Consider the following 14,089-nt stretch of genomic DNA (forward strand, 5'->3'; position numbering starts at 1 on the left):
ATGCACATACACGTACACAGACAAGTAAATATGTAGTAAATAAAGTAAAATGTAGGGGAAAAAATCATACTGCAAATGAGTATTAATGTCTCCTTCTTTAGGTCTTTCTTTTCCCCATGGTTCTATCTGTGCTAATAAACTATAACCAAAAATTTGATTATGAACTTTAATATATTTATAAGTAATCCCCAAGCAACAGTAGCTTCTATGCTGAGGAACAGCCACATACCAGGAAACAAATCTAGGAGGAAGCTTGTGCAATCATGACTCTTAGGGCCAAGAATCAAAGCAAAGAATCCGGAGATCAGATTTCAAAGAAATGTGTCACCCCACGTTGGAGGGCAGTCCTTGAAGACCTCTCTTGACCTTCTCCGTCTGCTTCCTAATGCAGTGGTTGACAGGTAGGGAGCTGAACGCATCAGTGTCCCCCTGGCCTTCTGGCTGAGCCAGAAGAAAGCCTTGGGAGAGGCTGTGGGCGGGGCCTTGGGAGAGGCTGTGGGCGGGGTAAGGTCACAGTGTTCCAGTCTGAGTGTTCTCTGCCAGGAGGCAATGGCAGGGCTGTGTCCTTGGTTGAGGATCGCAGCTCCTGCTATGTGTCTTTCCAGTCAACTCCTTAGCTTGTCCCTTGGGCATAGACATGGGGTAGGTTCCAGATGCTTCTACCTGGGGAGGAGACACAGGCAGGGTTCTCTAGGAGGTAGAGGACCCAGCACTCTGTGACAGAGTCCAGTCCATTAGCATCGCAGTCTCAGCCAGGATAAGGAAGAACAATAATTCTGGGAAATTGTTGGTGGAGGAGGTGGACACTCACCTTGCTGGCAAGATTGAACACTAGTGAAATCTATGTGGAATGCATGCTTGTAATGTAAGGGCAACATTAATGCCGTATTCTATATTCGGCAATTAATGTTCTGTATGAGAACTCGTCCTCTGCATTCTGGGAATGACACCTGCCAGCAGTCCCCAGAAACTCCACTGGAGCGAATACATACAATTAGATTCCAGTGTTCCTTTGAGACAAAAAGACTTCCCCTCCAGACTCAGCCTCCACCAACCTGACTAAAGATCAACATTCCTGTGTCCTACAGCTTTCCTGAAGATCCAGCCTCCACCCAACCTACCTAAAGGTCAACATTCCTGTGACCCACAACTTCCCTGAAGATCCAAACTCCACCCAACCTGCCTAAGGGTCGACATTCCTGGGACCCACCACACCCTCTTTCCTTTATAAGCCCATTACCCTTGAAACTCCGGGTCACTCTCCCATCCTGCTGTGTCAGGAGGGATGGTGATCTAAAGCTCTGAGCCTGTAATACAGAACCCTGTGTTTGTTGCATCGGTATCGAGTACTGGTGGTCTTTTTTTGGGGGGGGGGTCTCGCGATCTGGGTGATCTCAGTATTACACTGAGCGATCTCGGTATTACATTAATGCCAATGAAAACTAATTGCAAAAGTCTATTTGGCTCAGTATATGACTTTCAGGAACATGTCCTATAGACACACTTTTACCTTTCTGAGCTTGTATGCACATCTAACAACAACAACAACAAAAATAAAAGGAGGAAAAGAAGCAGAGAACTGGTTAAATAGCTTTTTTTGTTTTGTTTTGTTTTTTGTTGGTGTTGGTGGTGGTGTTTTTTTTTTTTTTCTCGAGACAGGGTTTCTCTGTGTAGCCTTGGCTGTCTTGGACTCACTTTGTAGACCAGGCTGGCCTCAACTCACATCAATCCTCCTTCGTCTGCCTTCCAAGTGCTGGGATTAAAGGTGTGTGCCACCATGCCTGGCAAGGCAGCTTTTTAAAGAAATAAGAAAACAAGCAATTTGAAATAATTTTCAGAAAATTTATTCTGTAAGATTCCCGATTGAAGTATTGATTAGCACAGGTTGAGTCGTGGGGAAGAAAAAGGTCTGAAGAAGAAAGAGACGTTAATAATAATTTGTAGTAAGAACATATTTCTTTTCAAATTTTATTTTATTTATATATTTGTGTATGTGCAATATGTATTTCCAATGTGTGTGTGTGTGTGTGTGTGTGTGTGTGTGTTCCTTTGTGTCTGAATGCAGGAGCATATATGACATTGCAAATTTGCAGAGGTCAGAAGACAACCATCTTGGGTGCCAGTTTGTGTCCCTGCTTCCTGTCTTCCTGTAGGAATGCTGGGTTCACAGAAGCTCATGGTGTGTATTTAGTTTTATGTGGCTTTTTGGGATTTGAACTCAGGTCCTCACACTTGTACCACAGGCACTACCATCCACCGAATTCTTTCTCATTTATTAAAGTGTGCTGCCAGCCAGGTGTGGTGGCTCACACCTTAAGCCCAGGATTCAGGAGGCAGAGGCAGGGAGATATCTCATTTTCAAGCCAGCCTGGTCTACATAGTAAGTTCCAACTGGAGCTAATTAGTGAGACTGTTGTTGTTGTTGTTGTTGTTCTTCTCCTCCTCCTCCTCTTCCTCCTCCTCCTCCTCCTCCTCCTCCTCCTCCTCCTCCTCCTCCTCCTCCTCCTCCTCCTCCTCCTCCTCCTCCTCTTCTTCTTCTTCTTCTTCTTCTTCTTCTTCTTCACCAGGATGTTTGGATGTTGAATTTTCCTCCACAGGCCAGGCATTGTGGGGCACACCTTTAATCCCAGTACTTGGGAGGCAGAGACAGGCAGTCAAAGCTGTTACACAGAGAAACCCTGTTTTGTTTTTGTGTTTTGTTTTGTTGGTTTTTTCAAGACAGGGTTTCTCTGTGTAGACTTGACTGTCCTGGACTCACTCTGTAGACCAGGCTGGCCTCAAACTCACAGCGATCCACCTGCCTCTGCCTCTAGAGTGCTGGGATTAAAGGCGTGCACCACCACCGCCCCACGAGAAACCCCGTTTTGAAAAACAAAACAAAACAAAACAAATCATTTTTTTCCTCCACAGGTCCACGTATTAAAGGCTCGTTTCCCACTTGGTAGCACTAGGAGATGCTGTGGGCCTTAAGGGGCAGAGCTAGCACAAGGTCCTTGGGTCACAGGGTCATTCTCTTCAAGAGGGTCGTGAGATACATCTCTCTCTGGCTCTTTCTCCCTCCCCTCCAGTTTGAGGCTTAATTGTTCACTCTGACGCATGCTGCTCCCCCCACGATACACTCATTTACTCCCGTCAGAGGGCAAGGCAGCGGCCCTAAGCTCTATCTTGGACTTTGGATGTCCCAAAACAAGAGCTGAAAACCCCCTGCATGTACCCTGTACCATCATTTCAGCTTAGAGGCAGAAAGCTGAGACACAATGCAATGCCCACTTTGGCCCAAAAGGCGTGGCATGGCTGCAGGGCAGGGTTGGGGTATGGGCCTTTTTCTGTGTGTGTATTTTCTGGGCCCTGTGACCACACATCCTGATGTTTTGGGGGCTAACAATTTATGTGCAGTGCAGCAGCCAGTGCCACTGAGGGCCAGAGGACACCTCTACCTGCTGAGGTGTCCCACTGAGATGCTCAAGTGTTGAGCACACATCTCTATGGTAGTTACAGAAGTCACACCTGAACCAACAGCCTGGTCTCCCCCTCAGGAATGAAGGACAACACTTAATTCAACAGTGCTAGGCACTGTTCCTAGCTAGAGAAATGAGTAAGAAGGGGGCACGCCACCCTTAGCGGGAACAAATAAGCCTGTGTGTATTGGCCACGGGGGGGGGGGGGGGGAAGCAGGTGTGCTCCAGGGTGAGTGTGTAGGTAAGTGGGTGAGCATCCTGGGAGTAGGAGTTGCCAGCCTTGACTCCTTTGGCTCTCTTTGGAATGTTGTCTTCCCTCTGTGGGGACGGCATGGGCTAAGGGAGCACATCAGCTTGGCCCGTATGCTGGAGACATTAGTTTATTTTTGTTAAAATTTTTAATTGAAAAAAATTTTTTTCTATACAATGTATTTTATCATATTTCTCAACTCCCAAGCCCTTCCAGATTCTCCGTGCCTCACTATGAATCCAGTGTATGTTTTTTTCTTTCTCTGATCCTCTCTTAAAAAGAAAAAAGACAAAGACAAAACCAAAACCACACAAAACAAACCCAAGAAACACAAAAATGAAAATCGTCATCATCAAACAGAACAAAGCAAAATGAGACAAGAAGTCTACAAATACTGTTGAGTTCATTTGGTGTTGGCCAGCTGCTCCTGGGCATGGGGCGAGCCCTGGGTTGCGCTTAATACACCCAGGGAGGCTCCCTTGAAGAGCATGGATTCACCTTTGGCAGCGGGTATCAATTGGAGACAGCTTCTTGGTTGGGGGTGGGAGCTGGGGTCCTCCCGCCCCCCACCTCTCAGTGCTGGGGCCCCATGAGGCTTGCACTTGAGCAGATGTTGTGCATGTTGCATAGTCTCTGCGCGCTGACATGTGGGTCATTGTTGGTGTTTCTGGAAGACTGTTTCCTTGGAGTCAACCGTCCCCTCTGGCTCCTTCATTCTCTCTGCGTCCTGTTCCACGTAGCTCCCTGGAGCCCTGAGGGACAGGGTTTGATGAAGACATCCCGTTTAGGACTGAGTGTTCCATGGTCTCTCACTCTCTGTCTGGTGTCCAGGTGTGGGTCTCCATGGAAAACATCCATGTCTAAATATTCCCAAGGCATCTGTGTAGGGTTTCAGATGTCGCTGAGCTTGGTAGGCAGCCGTGAGAGAGTGGGCACGGGTGAGAGTTTTCACGCCTCTCCACCCAGACGCTCCAGCTGTCAGTATTTTCTCACTCAGATCCGCTCTGGTGTTAGGATTTCTTTTCCTTCGATTACTAGGGTCTGTTACCGAAGCCATCGCTCACAAGCCAACCAAGATCTGTTCTCTGCTTGTAAGCCAGAACATGGGAGCGCTGCAGAAATGGCATGCCACAGTGTAAAGGCATGATACAGCAATGTAAAACCACACGACAAGCACGAGAGCTCGAGGCAGAATTACAGCCGCCATCTGAGAATCGAGTTAGAAGCCATAGACCAAGGGGAGTGTTTTATTATTATTATTTTCTGTTGTTCTTTGTTGAGTTTTCTACCTTTTGTTTGTTTGGTTGGTTGGTTGGTTTTTCGAGACAGGGTCTCTCTGTGTAGCATTAGCTGTCCTGGATTCGCTTTGTAGACCAGGCTGGCCTCCAACTCACAGCGATCTGCCTGCCTCTACCTCCCTTCTGCTTTTAATTTTCTAAACTCAGCAGAAAGTGTTTGGAGGGATGGAAAAACACAGGCTGGGTTCCCTGTAAGATGTTCTTGGTTTAGCACGTTTGAGCTAGACCAGACTTTGTCACAGTAGCACAAGGCTCATGTCCCTGCCTCTATTCTTTATAAATAAATGTATACAAGTTTGTAGGTAGATAAATATAGCATAAAAATTTGATGGCTAGATGTGCTATAGGCTTTCATTTCACAAATATGGAAAAAGAACGGAGGCATAGTTAATATTGGTTGTCAACTTGACGGAACTTGGCCATGAGGGCTCTGCTGTCTCTGATGGACTTTATGCCCGAAGGTTTTCTGTCTGTCCTAGTGAGGACACAGCAAGAAGGAAGCTAAGAAAGAGCCCTACAAGACCCAAAGTCATGGGAGCCTCTGTCTCAGGCTTCCAAACTTTCCAAATGTGAGAAATAAAAATAAATCATTAACTATCAGCCACCCACACTCAGGTATTTTGCTATAGTGCCGCTGATGGACCCAAACACCTGTGCGTCAGTGCTCAGGGGTCCCTGTGACTGAGGCTGATATGTCTTTTGGGCCTCTGGTCTACAGCTGTGACTTCATGAAGTCCTAGTTGGTTAATGACTAGGACGCAAGAAGGAGGTTGTCACCACCTTCGGTTACCCTGTATTGCCAGATCTGCGACCTCTTGGACGAGAAACAGGCACTTAGCACCCATTCTCAGGGCTGTCAGCCTCTTGCTGTCACCCCCAACTATGCTGAAATAAGGGGCGCACTGACTTACTGATATTATCATTAAAGTGACCGGCTAAAGATTGATAACGTCTCCTTCCGTTCTAATAGCCTTGAGCACGTCGCTTGAGCTACTCTACTAGTTTGAAGACAGATGCCTGCATCTTTCTGTTACACGGTTCAATAAGCTACTTGTTATCTAAGCCTTACTAACTGCAGGCTGAGGCAGGGTTCCGGCTGTTTATAAGCAGCACACATGTTCACAGGTGTTGGGATGTAGCTGTGGTTGGGAGCTTTCCCAGCTCTGGAAGGCTATGGAGAGGGACTGATTTACCAGAATCTGGGACTTGAGGGCAAGTGTAGCCGTCAGCACCGGAGACAGCCCTTGGCTGGAGCCGTGAGCTCTAGAAGAGTGAAGAGCGGGCCTGGGGAATTAATACTTCCCTTCTCTTTCTTCCTTCATCCTTCGTCTTTTGTTGCTTCCCACAGCTGGAATGTCTCCCAGTGGAATCTGAGGAAAGGGAGGCTGCATGACATGGTCTCATAAGCTTTAAAGATGATGGACAGAGAACCTGGAAGGGTTGTGGACAGCCCACCTCACGGCGCTAGATCCTACTCCATGGCTTTACAAAGAGCTGTGGGATGTTACATGAGGTTTTTAAAGAAATGACTCTTACGGCCATTATAACACATCATGATCACCTTACCTTGTTCAGGCTGTTAGTCCCACATATTGGATATTTAGTTTTTGGGTTTTTAAAAAAATAGATATTTTGAAAAAGTACAAAGAATTTAGAAGTTAGTCACTGCTCTCAATGGGTAACATCCAAAAGAGTTGATACCTCAAGTTAAAAACAATCTTCTTAAAGATACTGTATTTTGTAGCATCTATAGAGACTCAGTTCTCTTTCATATGCTAATGCTTGTCAGTTTTAAAAAAAGAAAATCCATATTGTCTTAATCCTAATTAAAAAATAGAAGCACAGTTTATGATCTAAAGTGCCAGTAACTAATGTCTCATACAAGTAGCACAATCAAACTATTCACTTGGTAAAGTTTTTAGGATGGGGACAGAGTAGCTCAGGGGTAGAACATTTGCCTAGCGTATGTGAGGTCCTGAGTTTGATCTCCCCATTCTTGGAAAAAAAAAAAGGAACCTGCAGGAGAAAGCAAACCACACAAAGGGATGTTCTCTGGGAAGCAGGCGATGTTCTGAATACTAAGTACTGTTTTGAATACTTCTGTGGATGTCATTTGTCTGTACATTTGGTAGAAATAAGATCTACTAATCTTATGCCGGGTGTGCTGGCGCACGCCTTTAATCCTAGCACTTGGGAGGCAGAGGCAGGCAGATCGCTGTGAGTTCGAGACCAGCCTGGTCTACAAAGGGAGTCCAGGACAGCAAAGGCTACACAGAGAGACCCTGTCTCAAAAAAGAAACAAACAAAAAAAGATCTACTAATCTTTGCACCTTATGCTTTTAGCACAAGAACAATCTTTAGGCCTGGATAATGACTTTTTTTTTTTTTTTAAATACTCTTCCAGGCCTGAAGATGTGTGTTTGTTCCGTTTAGAACTACACTTCAGTTCCTGGTGACATCAGTGTGAACTAGTAAATAAATGTTGACTAACTCATTCTGTTTCCTGTGGTTTGGATATCTATTTACCTATTTACGTGCTCAGTTAAATGAGTGGGCTTGTGACAAGCCCAGACAGCCGACTTGACCACAGAGGGAAGAGTAAGCTTTAGGGGACCCTGAAGCCACTGTGAGACTGCAGCGGCAGCTTCAGTGCCACAACGCTGAAGTATGGTCATCATTTTTCCGATAAGGACAGAAGTGACTGTGTGTTAAGGTTCTTTCTCTGCTTTGAAGGAGACTCGCCCCGCCCCTTCTTCATCACCATCTTCATCATCTATGGGGTGACCTACACGCATACATGTCAGAAAAGAAAGTGCCAGTACTGCTAGAGGACCCCAGTTGAACTAGCAGAGAACTGTGCTCAACTGCTTTTACCTCACACTGGTGCCTTTTGTAAAGCCCATAATCTTGACTCCACAGGTGAAAGCCACAGCACAGCCCCATTATCAAAGCATACAGCCCAACAGCAAACACCGTGTGACCTGTGCAGAACCGGTCAGCTCACTCACACAGATGTCAAAGAACAGGCGGAAGGAACCTTGAGCCAAGGGGCAGCCTGGCCCGTGGACGTGCACAGAGGCTTCTGCACTTTCTGTGTTTTCCAAGGTTCAGAAAGAAGGTAGGTGTTCTAGTCAGTGTTCCCAAGTGCTAGAGGCACAGGCCGTCTTGGGATAGAAACAGATTTCAAGTTCATAACATAAGAATTCATTACTTGGCTGGGCATGGTAGTACACACCTTTAATCCCAGCACTCTGTAGGCAAAGGCAGTTGAATCTCTGTGAGTTTGAGACCAGCCTGATCTTCAAAGCAAGTCCAGGGTAGGTAATGCTACATACAGAGAGCCCTGTCTTGAAAAACAAAACAAAACAAAAGATTAAGTCTGTCTTGTAGATACTGTGTAAAGGATTTTTTCCTTCTTTCCTTTTTTTTTTGTCTTTTCAAGACAGGGTTTCTCTGTGTAGCCCTGGCTGGCCTGGAACTAGCTCCATAAACCAGGCTGCCCTTGAACTCACAGCGATTCACCTGCCTCTGCCTCCTGAGTGCTGGGATTAAAGGCGTGCACCGTCACCATTTTAATTAAGGATTTTTAAAAAATGAAATAGAAGTATAAATGAAAGAAAAACTTAGAAAGATAAGACAGAGAATTAAAAAACCGAGGTTAAGTCAACAGAAGCAGAAAGCTGGTTTTACAGTGACAAAAGACAGGCCACTTCATTCCCGATGATAAATACAGGCTCCCAGCTTGTCTATCTTAGAGTGTCTGAAGATGTCTATGCCCAAGCAAGGGATCCTGTGCCCTTCAGTCTATCCGCAAACGTTTCTCCAGACACTGTGACTGTGAGCAAGGGACTTATTGAGATGGCCACTACAGGAAAGCTGAATTATCTAGAAGAAAAAAATAGGTACCCTACTGTTACATAAACACCACAAACTGGCGTACTCTGAACCCAGCCTGTGGCAGTGCAATGGAGCTGTGCTTACTACTGAGTGGAAGGTATAGGGACAGCCATCCCTCCACAGGGTGAGCCTGGCGAGTCTTCCAAGAAAGACTCACACTGGGCAAAGCTCTCTGGACAGTGTTTGCTTGCTTGTGAAATACAGACAGAACTCAGAACTCTTAAGTTAGGAGACCTGCAAGGATTCCTCAGGAGGTGTGGCTGGCACCACCAATGGATGACCAGCTGCCGGGCATCCTGAGGTACGTTTAGAAAAAGTGAAGTCGAAGCAACTTTTCTTCTCCACTGGCTTCCCATCAGAAGCCCACCCACTGTACCCCCAGCCCCCCAGCCCCCCTCAGCCCCCCAGTCCCCTAGCCCCCCAGCCATGAGCCAAGGCAGGGAGCAAGAACAGAACTAACCCTGTGGATGAGGGAGTTCGCTGTTCTTTTCCCCCTTTGGCGGTTGGAATCAACTTAGAGACTTATTATTTAGGTGATGGGTACCAAAGATGTCTGGCTCTGCTGTTGCTCCAGGTGGTGAACAGGTGAGCAAGGGGCCCATTTCTTTTGTTTGTTTTATTTGGTTCTGTCTTACTTTCACAGCTCTCTTTCTTGGATGCTTCTGGACATGGACGGGCTGGAGATGCTAAGCCCATAGGGAGCTTTTGCTACAAGCAGAAGCTGGTGCACAGATTGCTTTCCTTGGAGGCTTTTTTCTCTGACCCAGACCCATGAGTACCCAGTGGGCAACCCTTGGGGGTCACACATGTAATCCCCAGTGATGGGCAAACCCTGTGAGAACAGAGCAGGATCCCTGGTGGCTACGGGGGCAGACCTCCAGGTCAGAGCACCCTCAGTGAGTGACTAATTCCAGGGCAGGAGTGTGAGGCCTGCTCTCTTGTGCTCCCCAGGCAAGCTTTTAGTCTGGAGATGGAAGGATGTTAAGTCAAGAGGTAGGGTTTTTTAGATTCTTATAACAACTGCTTGTCACCTTTTCTGTAACTTTCTCACCATTTCTGAAGTGAAACAGGCTATTTCTCTATATAGGAGTGCAACTGTGAACAGGAAAAAAAAATGTGTAGAAGCCTAGCAATTTCAGAAGGAGCACAGAAAGGTGCCTGAGATTGCTAAATCCAGTTTATTAGTTATTAAACAATAGAGAATGGACTGAGAGGAATAGACGATACTCTTTCCCTTAAATTTGGTTTGGCTAAACACTCACACATGTGAACACACACACAGACACAGACAGACAGACAGACACACACACACGCATGCCCACATAGTATTACTACTTTTTTTTTTTTTTTTTGGTTTTTTGAGACAGGGTTTCTCTGTGTAGCCTTGGCTGTCCTGGACTCCCTTTGTAGACCAGGCTGGCCTCGAACTCACAGCGATCCGCCTGCCTCTAATATTACTACTTATAACAAATGCGCGGATACACAGGTCTCCAGGAGCTCCGAGAAGGTAGGATCCACTTGCTCCTCTCTCATCCTTGTCCTGAAGCACTGACCCCGACACACAGACTCCTTCCGAGTCTCTACGGCATGGATGGGCTGTAGGCCAGCAACACTAACGGTTTCCCAGTTATTTTTGAGAGCGTTGAAAATAGACTTGACACTGTGTATGTATTAAAAAGGGCACATTCAAGAAGTTATTACAGAATGTTTAGTTTAGGTTTAGTACAACATTTTTAAGTACTAATAATTGAGGGTCTTGAGGATGCTAAGTAAGAGTTCTACCACTAAGCTACACCCCATCCCCACACCAATAATTTAAGCTGTTTAGGGAAAATGTGTCAATAATATTTCCCTTAAATAATTTGAAAACAAATAGAAATGTATACGCTGTAGTTTGTTTTCCTGCTTTCCTACCAAGAACAAAGAGCTAATTTGAGACTATTAATTGTAAGATTTTTTTTTAATTTGGTTTTTCGAGACAGAGTTTCTTTGAATAAGATTTTTTTTTAAAAAGCAGTGAAAAGATGTTTGAAGTTCTTGTTTGTTATGTTTTATGAGAATGCCTTCTTAACACTAGGAGTAAAACAACCACTTAACTTAACAGTCAGTTAGTACACTTAAAAAATTGAAATTAGCCGGGCAGTGGTGGTGCACGCCTTTAATCCCAGCACTCGGGAGGCAGAGGCAGGCGGATCGATGTGCGTTCGAGGCCAGCCTGGTCTACAAAGTGAGTCCAGGACAGCCAAGGGTACACAGAGAAACCCTGTCTCGAAAAAAAAAAAAACTAAAAAAAAAAAAATTTGAAACTAAAGCCGGGCATGGTGGCGCACGTCTTTAATCTCAGCACTCGGAAGGCAGAGGCAGGTGGATCGCTGTGAGTTTGAGGACAGGCTGTTCTACAAAGCAAGTCCAGGACAGCCAAGGCTAACACAGAGAAACCCTGTCTCAGAAAAACAAAACAAAACCAAAACAAAAAATTGAAACTATAGCTGGGTACAGTGGTGCATGCTTGGAGGCAGAGGCAGGTGGATCTCTGTGAATTCAAGGCCAGGCCTGAACTACAAAGTATGTCCAGGGCAGCCAGAGATACACAGATAAACCCTCTCTCAAAAAACAAACTAACTAACTAACAAAAGAAGAAAAAAAAGAAAAAGAAAAAGAAACTATCAAAATAAAAATCACTGGAGAATGAGCCAAAGATTGTAAATGTACAAGAAAGGAAAAAATTTAAAAGCGTGTGCACAGCCTACAAGCACATTAAAAAAATGATACCCAAGGTGTTCATGTGAAACATCTCCTTAGTGGAATCAGCTTCTCACAGCTGTGCTGTGACATCTCATGTCTCTTAGCAGACACATCAAAGACCTCTGACTTTGTGTTGACACGTGTAGAGAGGGATCCATCACCCTGAGAGAAGGCTGGACATATGCATCAAATGACCACAGCTCTCTTTACACAAAACTTTCTTACCTTTGTAATGAAACAACTGTGTGCAGACTGAGAAACCACTTCAGGAAGTGATGGGATGCGCCCGTAGTCCCGGAACTGAAGACTCTTAGCAGGAAGGATTGCAAGCTCGGAACCAGACTGGCCTACATAGCAAGACCCTCTCTTACTTATTTTCAGGCCTCTTGTGTTTACAAGGATTTACTCAACTCCTCTGAGCAAAATATTTCATAAGTAATAACATCCTGTTAATCAAATACTCATTGTGGTTGGCTTTCAAGCAGAGGAGGTTTTCTATAGCTATGGTTGTCTTTGATTTTACGGTTATGGAGTCTGATCAAGGCTAAAAGAGAGCACTGAAGGAATTAAAACCTTTCGGGGCTGGAGAGATGGCTCAGAGGTTAAGAGCACTGACTGTTCTTCCAGAGGTCCTGAGTTCAATTCCCAGCAACCACATGGTGGCTCAAAACTATCTATAATAGGATCTGATGCCCTCTTCTGGTGTGCAGGTGTATATGTGGGCGGAGCAATGTATACATTAAAACAAAACAAAACAAAACAAAAAAATCCTTTTACCAGGACCAGTGAGGTGGCTCAGCAGGTAAAGACACTGACCACCTGACCAGCGTGCGTGTGAGCTCCAACACTCACACGGTAGAAGGAAGACAATTGATCCTTGCTAGTTGCTCTCTGACCTTCAGTCCCATACCTTGATGAGCGCACAGACAGACAGATAGACACAAGTGTTATACAATATTAAAATTAAAAATTTTTCTGAGGCTGGCCATGGTGGTGCACCCCTTTAATCCTACACTTGGAAGTCAGAGGCAGGTGGATCTCTCTGAGTTTGAGGCCAGCCTGGTCTACCAAGGGAGTCCAGGACAGCCAGGGCTCTGTTACACAGAGAAACCCTGTCCCAACAAACCAAAAATTGCGTTTGATAATTGTGGTTGTTTAAATAAGAATGGCCCCAGAGGCTCATGTACTTGAATGCTCAGGGAGTGGCACATTTTAAAAGGATTAGATGGTGTGGCCTTATTGGAGGGAGTGTGTCACCGGAGGTGGACTTTGAGGTTTAAAAAACTCAAGCCAGACCCAGTGTCTCTTTCCCCGCTGCCTGTGAATTCCAGATGTAGAATCTGGGATCCTCCTCCAGCACCGTGTCTGCCTGCTGCCTTGCTCCCCGCCATGATGATGATGAACTAAACCTCCGAAACTGTAAGCTAGCTCCCAGTTAAATGCTTTCTTTTAGAAGAGTTGCCGAGGACATGGTGTCTCTTCATAGCAACAAAACAGTGACGAAGACAACGATGTACGTGAACATTTCACTCTTCAGAATGGTCCCAGTCACTGAAGTATCCCTTTGGCTACCCAGTACCCACCAGGGGCTGGAGAGGTGGCTCAGGGATTAAGAATACTTGTTGAAGTCGGGCGGTGGTGGCGCACGCCTTTAATCCCAGCACTTGGGAGGCAGAGGCAGGCGGATCGCTGTGAGTTCGAGGCCAGCCTGGTCTACAAAGTGAGTCCAGGACAGCCAAGGCTACACAGAAAAACCCTGTCTCGAAAAACCAAAAAAAAAAAAAAAAAAAAAAAGAATACTTGTTGATTTTGCAGAGAACAGGAAATCCATTCATTCCCAGAAATGGTAGCTGACAACTGTCCATCATTCCAGCTCCAGGGCATGTGATACCCTCCCTCTTCTGACCTCTGCGGGCACCAGGCACACACATATGCACATATGTACATCTAGGAAAAAAATATATATATAAAATAAAAATGAATAAATTCATTTAAAAAAATATATAGTACCCAATAGTCTCTAACTGGAGAGTAGAGAGGTTCACAGGCAAATTGTTTCAACCTCCTCTTTTGGTTATGAGACCTCAGAGCCAGGAGGAATTCTGTTAGCATCTTCTGATTCCTTGTTTAAATGGCATGGATCTAAAATTAAGCACAGCGCTTTCCGAGGTGATGGTCAACGGCTGGCAGTGAGAGCGCGTTCTCCTGAGTGTCACTGACACACATCTGCTCAGACCTGTCAGGAGTCAGAAATGGGTGATGTGGAGAAAAGGAGGTGGCCCCTTTAGCACATGCGCATACAAGGGAGGTGCCAGCTCTCAGCGTCTGCTAACCTCTGTGGACATTTCGTGAACATCCTGGGAATCGTAGGGGGTCATGTGTGCAGACAGTTCTACTTACTGGGGGTCAGGTGAGTAAAAAAGAGAAAAGAGACTGATGCA

At 45.6% G+C, this 14,089-nt stretch overlaps 1 long non-coding RNA gene across 2 annotated transcripts in view; it reads left to right on the plus strand.

Moving 5' to 3' along the window:
* The window catches only part of LOC311590429, a 35,338-nt gene extending 27,845 nt beyond the window's left edge, over positions 1 to 7,493 (plus strand). The window contains exons 2-4 of one of the 2 annotated variants that reach the window (XR_014776876.1): positions 1,089 to 1,339; positions 2,066 to 2,179; positions 7,411 to 7,493. This is a non-coding gene — a long non-coding RNA (uncharacterized lncRNA). Of the gene's footprint in view, positions 1 to 1,088; positions 1,340 to 2,065; positions 2,265 to 7,410 lie in introns of those variants that run through there. The other variant, XR_014776877.1, reaches the window with a different exon arrangement.
* The last annotated feature ends 6,596 nt before the right edge of the window (positions 7,494 to 14,089 follow it).

The sequence above is a fragment of the Acomys minous genome (genome assembly GCF_964271855.1).
Source record: "Acomys minous genome assembly, chromosome: 19".
NCBI lineage: Eukaryota > Metazoa > Chordata > Mammalia > Rodentia > Muridae > Acomys > Acomys minous.